Here is a 6,691-nt window from a genome sequence, read left to right as displayed (position 1 = left end):
GTGATGACTTGTTTCTGTCTGATGGGTCAAAATCCCAGTTCCAGCAAGAAACTTATGCATACAGTTAAACATGTATAACAGCTCTAAATATGAATATTAATACGAGCAGTCATGCACTAAGGTTTAATGCTTGTTGGTGTAGTTTTTTTAAATTGGAAAAAACAAAAAACACAGCATGTTTTCAGGTCCATGGGTGTATCCACAAATCTTTGCTTCATATTTGGGTAATATTCTTGCCTTATTTATTTTTGTAGGACAAAGTGACCACACAATAAAAACCCACATGCAACCAGAAACACACACAAACAAATAAAATCAAATATTAACTAAATAAACCTGGATGAACACATTCAAGAGGTGTAAAAAAACCAAAACAAAACACCTTTATTCTTAGAAATGTTTGGTTTTGAAAACATGACCAAACCATGAATGTAAGTTGTTTGTTTTTTTCTTAATTGAAGCCCAGTATTTTATTGAAGAACAGCTGACAGCTGAAAATCGTTGCAACTTCCAGCAACCTCTAAAAGCTTGAAATTCCTATTTTCATCATATACATGGCTGCTGTTAGGGAATACATATTTTTCTCCAGGGATCGGTGTGATCGGTGTTTGCCAACCATTCTCCTAGGCCAGTGTGAGTGCGGCTTTAACCAGACAGACTGACACAAAAGAGGACAGAGACAACAATCCCGATCTGTCGCTTACCTGGAGTCAAGTGGGTAAGAGACAAAACACAACTTTACTTTAAAGTTGTGTTTTATTTTAATTTTAGTCAACAAGCTTAATTTAGGGCTTTATTTGTGGATTTAATTGCCACTTTTTCCATTAACTATGTCCGATTATAGTGTGTCCGTCCATCCCAGTGTCATGATTTGCTCTCTTGAAGGCCTCAGGGGAATTCCTTCACATCTGGGACAAAGTTCACTCAGACTGAAAAATGAGCTGGTTAGATTTTTATGGTCAAAGGTCAAGGTCATTGAAACTTCACTTCTTTCCACTGGTCCACTGGCCAGAAATGATGACTGTTTCTGGTGGAAGTAGTTTGGACAACCATGTTTCTGCACACTCCTCGAATTTGGACATTTCACAGTGCACAAGCTTATCCATTGCATTGCATAACTAAAAACTGATTGAAATGGTTGAATTTTGTGATTAGTCGAACAACACACGTCTGTGCAGCAGCGCCTTCGGTCGTCTCTGTCTGTTCGGTTGCAGTGTGGGATGAATAATTGATCAGCTGGCTGCTTCCAGGCTGTTGTGCTATCACAGAGACGGTGGGTGGGAGCCGCTGTCCGCCGATGTCCGCCGCTGCTGCTGCTGGAATATGATGGGAACAGGAAGTGAACGTCACTGACACAGGAATGGGACTGAAAAAAGGAAAACACCACCAGGATGAGGAGAATGTCAAGCTCCTCGGCGTAGGAAACTAAACCCCGGCTTCAGCTCAGGAAAAGGATGAACTGCTGCGTCCGAGCTGGATTTGAGGCATCAGGAAGGTACGTTTGCTGTCATTTGCGGGTGCTGAGGTGAAGGTTAGCCAGCTGTGTGCTGGAGAACAGAGATGTGTGTTTCATCCTCCGAAGCTCTCCGTCCATCCACCCGTCCTCCTGTAGCTGTCAGATTCAGTGAACTTGGCTTCATTTCTCATCCTCGGCGCTGTCGAACAGGTGCTAGCGGGTTTGCTAGCTAGCTGTAGATACTAGCCTGGCTCCGCGTCGATGCCCCTTCAGTGGAAATTTACTGTTAGCCTGGCTGCACGTTTCACTGTGTTTTGCAAACAGTTTGCTGGAGTCAGGCCCTCGGGTTGCAGCTCAGGGTGAGTCTAGCTGGGGCTGTTGTCTTGTTGTTGTTGGGTTTTTTTCTGGACCTGTTTACCCTGTAATGCAGATGTAATAGTAGTGCACGCGCGGCTAACTGCCGAGCTCGTGTGGGTGCGAGAAAGGACTGTCGGTGCGATTCTGTTTCTGCCATGCTGGCTCTGACAGGGTTGTTTTTCTTCATTGGAGCCGAGGAAGCATCAGTGCGTCTGTACCTGTGCAGCTCTGGAGCTGAAAGCTGGCTTTTCCTTACTTAATCTCATGTATAGGAGCATTTTTAAGCTATAACTCGCTTACTAACTAACTGTCAGGGACTTTAAAAAAGTTGGTCTGCAGGTCAAGCGCTGCATCTTTACAGTGGTGTTGTTTTCTTTTCGTGCACCAGATAATTCAGCATGATGTTATTAATTTTACTCTGAGGTGTTTTCTACAAAGTGGAAAATACATTTGAAAACTGATGAGTATTTTTTTTTTTTCAGGCATAATGTCCCCAAATCACTGAAAGTAGTAGCTTTCGAAAAGTGAACGTTTTCAGGCTTTCTGTGAAGGGAAACGGATTTTTGTTTTTTGGTATCATTGATCATTTGAAGTTGACCTATTATGCTGTCATGTGCATGAAGTCCTAATTGTGGTCGCTGTTATTTATCACAACCATACAGGTCAGAATTACAATACACTCATCATGTGCAGAAATGTTATGGTGATTTTAAACTGTTCTTTTTCCAGGCTGGAATGATTATACAGCAATGAGTTTAAAAACAGATCTTGGTGCAAATAAAGTTTGAATTTACTCTTGATTTTCTCTAATCCATTCAAAATTACATATATATGTAAAAGCTGAAATATATACATACATTCCCACTAGTATTTGGCTAAATGTCCCTAAGCAAGTCACATCTCGATGCTTTTTGTAGTCATCAACAAGCTTCTGAATATTGGCTACTCTTCTTGGCAGAAGGTGTGGAGTCCATTTAAATTGGTTGGTTTGCTAGCATGGTCTCTGCTGTTAGGCGCAGTCCACAAATTTTCAATAGGGTTGAGGTCAGGACTTTGGGGAGGCTATTCCAGAAGCTTAATGTTAGCCTGATCGATCCAAAACCACATCTGAAGTGTGTTTGGGATCATTGTCGGTTTGGACACCCAAATGTGTCCAAGTTTTATCTGTCTTGCTGCTGATTTGAGGTAAAGTTGAAGAATTTGGAGGAAGTTCTCCTTTATTATTATTCCTCCACTTTGTGTAATGTATCAGTACCACTGGCAGCAAAACAGCTCCTGAGCATGGTGCTACCACAACTCCCTTTAATGCTGACGAAGAGAAACGACCAGTTTTAGTTGATCATGATCACTAACAACAAGTTATTAAACCTTGGCCAAGTCAAGATAAAAATGTTGAAAAACACTACTTATTAATAGTTAAGTGAGTGTATATATACTTTTGACTGTGTGTATTAGAGAAAATTCTAAATAAATTTAAAATTATTCAAAAACAAGAATTGGATGCATAAGTTTCTTGTTCTTTCTTGTTTTTTGAAAGAAATTAAAGATGTATGGTGGCAGCCCGCCGTTTAGCACTGTTGCCTCACAGCAAGAAGGTCCCGAGTTCAATTCCACCATTGGGTCAGTGTCTTTCTGTGTGGAGTTTGCATGTTCTCTCTGTGTCTGCGTGGGTTCTCTCCAGGCAATCCGTCTTCCTCCCACAGTCCAAAGACATGCAGTTAGTGGGGTTAGGTTAATTGGTGATTCTAAATTGCCCATAGGTGTGAATGTGAATGGTTGTCTGTCTCTATGTGTTAGCCCTGTGACAGACTGGCAACCTGTCCTGGGTGTACCCTGCCTTATAGGAGAGCTGGGATAGGCGACTCTGAAAAGGCTATGTGGAAGAGGATGGATGGATTAAACATGCATGTACAGTGGGGCAAAAAAGTATTTAGTCAGCCACCGATTGTGCAAGTTCCCCCACCTAAAATGATGACAGAGGTCAGTAATTTGCACCAGAGGTACACTTCAACTGTGAGAGACAGAATGTGAAAAAAAAATCCATGAATCCACATGGTAGGATTTGTAAAGAATTTATTCGTAAATTAGGGTGGAAAATAAGTATTTGGTCACATCAAATATGGAAAATCTCTGGCTCTCACAGACCTGTAACGTCTTCTGTAAGACGCTTTTCTGTCCCCCACTCGTTACCTGTATGAATGGCACCTGTTTGAACTCATCATCTGTATAAAAGACACCTGTCCACAGCCTCAAACAGTCAGACTCCAAACTCTGCCATGGCCAAGACCAAAGAGCTTTCGAAGGACACCAGGAAAAGTATTGTAGACCTGCACCAGACTGGGAAGAGTGAATCTACAATAGGCAAGCAGCTTGGTGTGAAAAAATCAACTGTGGGAGCAATCATCAGAAAATGGAAGACATACAAGACCACTGATAATCTCCCTTGATCTGGGGCTCCACGCAAGATCTCATCCCGTGGGGTCAAAATGATCATGAGAACGGTGAGCAAAGATCCCAGAACCACACGGGGGGACCTGGTGAATGACCTGCAGAGAGCTGGGACCAAAGTAACAAAGGTCACCATCAGTAACACACTACAACGGCAGGGAATCAAATCCCGCAGTGCCAGACGTGTTCCGCTGCTGAAGCCAGTGCATGTCCAGGCCCGTCTGAAGTTTGCCAGAGAGCACATGGATGATACAGCAGAGGATTGGGAGAATGTCATGTGGTCAGATGAAACCAAAGTAGAACTTTTTGGTATAAACTCAACTCGTCGTGTTTGGAGGAAGAAGAATACTGAGTTGCATCCCAAGAACACCATACCTACTGTGAAGCATGGGGGTGGAAACATCATGCTATGGGGCTGTTTTTCTGCCAAGGGGACAGGACGACTGATCCGTGTTAAGGACAGAATGAATGGGGCCATGTATCGTGAGATTTTGAGCCAAAACCTCCTTCCATCAGTGAGAACTTTGAAGATGAAACGAGGCTGGGTCTTCCAACATGACAATGATCCAAAACACACCGCCCGGGCAACAAAGGAGTGGCTCCGTAAGAAGCATTTGAAAGTCCTGGAGTGGCCTAGCCAGTCTCCAGACCTCAACCCCATAGAAAATCTGTGGCGGGAGTTGAAAGTCCGTGTTGCTCGGCGACAGCCCCAAAACATCACTGCTCTCGAGAAGATCTGCATGGAGGAATGGGCCAAAATACCAGCCACTGTGTGTGCAAACCTGGTAAAGACCTATAGTAAACGTTTGACCTCTGTTATTGCCAACAAAGGTTATGTTACAAAGTATTGAGTTGTATTTTTGTTATTGACCAAATACTTATTTTCCACCCTGATTTACGAATAAATTCTTTACAAATCCTACCATGTGGATTCATGGATTTATTTTTCACATTCTGTCTCTCACAGTTGAAGTGTACCTCTGGTGCAAATTACTGACCTCTGTCATCATTTTAGGTGGGGGAACTTGCACGATCGGTGGCTGACTAAATACTTTTTTGCCCCACTGTAGATGTATCCTGTACAACCATTTCACACTGGAGAAAGGCTGGAGCCTGTCCCAGCTACCATAGGGCAAAAGGCGGGGTACACCCTGGGCAGGTCGACAGTTTTAGTTGATAATGATCACTGCTCACATTCACACCTATGGGCAATTTAGATGCACCAGTTAACCTAACCCCACTAACTGCGTGTCTTTGGACTGTAGGAGAAAGCCGGAGTACCCAGGGAGAGAACCCACGCAGACACAAACTCCACACAGAAAGGTCCCAGCTTGATGGTGTATGAGTAAAAAAAAGTTTGGTAGAAAAATATTTTTAAGTGGATCTAATATTGAATTTTTCAAATACTAAAAATGTTCCTCATCAGGAACATCTAGTTATGAAATCCACCGATTGCATGGTTGATAAATCAGGCAGTTTTTGGTTGTGTTTAACTTCCTGAACTGTAACGAATGATCATCACAAATGACCTAATAATCATTTTTTTAAACTGTTTTTAAGCAACTTTCAACACTTCAAAAGACTGAATTCAAAATAAATATAAAGACAAAAACAGTGAATCCCCACTTTTACAAAGCTGGAATTACAATATGTACTAATCAGTAATAATACTTTTAGATTTCTTTTAAGTCAACTAAACATTTCTCCTGTAAAAATCATGTCAAACACATGATGTGAAATGTGGGATGCTGCAGACACACAGATATTCTGTGTGATTAGTGATGAGCCTGATCATGATCAACATTCATATTAATATTCACTTTTATTCTATTCACGTAGCTCTGACATTAACTTGTTGACAAAGTGACCTTGACATTGAAAAAATTCTTAATATTATGCATAACCTCATGGTGATGTTCCCTTACTCTTGTATATCCATCTGTGCTTAAAAACCCGGTGTGTGTGTGTGTGTGTGTGTGTGTGTGTGTGTGTGTGTGTGTGTGTGTGTGTGTGTGTGTGTGTGTGTGTGTGTGTGTGTAATTTCTGATTAGCCGGTAGTCCCGTCACAGCACAATCAGCATCTGTGGCGCTTTCACTTTTTCCACCCTGGCAGACACAGACAGGTCAGACCAAAGGCGCTGCAATGCTCTTTATCTGATTTGCTCTCTGCTGGGTTAATCAGCACTCACAGCAGCTCGTTCAACTGTTTCTCTCCCTCCTATCCACTTATGACCCGGTCTGTAAGGTTTGCTGCTTGCTATGTTGTAGGTCAGATTACACACACTGCCTGAGACTGGTTGAACATTTACGAATCCTGCTAAGTCTCAGTTTTGTCTTCTTCCTTACAAGAAAAATATAGCCTGTGTCTAGTGAGACTTGTTTTCATTATTGACAGTAATAGAAGTAGTATTAGTGCTTTTGACTGCTGAG

At 42.2% G+C, this 6,691-nt stretch overlaps 1 protein-coding gene across 6 annotated transcripts in view; it reads left to right on the top strand.

The window, feature by feature from the left end:
- The first annotated feature begins 1,328 nt into the window (after positions 1 to 1,328).
- Positions 1,329 to 6,691, top strand: part of clcn3 (chloride channel 3) — a 39,954-nt gene continuing 34,591 nt past the window's right edge. For 4 of the 6 annotated variants that reach the window (XM_026162351.2, XM_026162348.2, XM_026162352.2 and 1 more), the window contains exon 1: positions 1,329 to 1,495. The gene's annotated coding sequence lies outside the window, so the exon portion shown is untranslated. Of the gene's footprint in view, positions 1,496 to 1,701; positions 1,816 to 6,691 lie in introns of those variants that run through there. The other 2 variants (XM_026162354.2, XM_026162349.2) reach the window with 2 other exon arrangements.

Source organism: Astatotilapia calliptera, chromosome 3, assembly GCF_964374335.1.
Source record: "Astatotilapia calliptera chromosome 3, fAstCal68.1, whole genome shotgun sequence".
Taxonomy (NCBI): Eukaryota; Metazoa; Chordata; class Actinopteri; order Cichliformes; family Cichlidae; genus Astatotilapia; species Astatotilapia calliptera.
The sequence above is the reverse complement of the archived record's forward strand: the minus strand, read 5'-3'. Positions and strand labels throughout refer to the sequence as shown.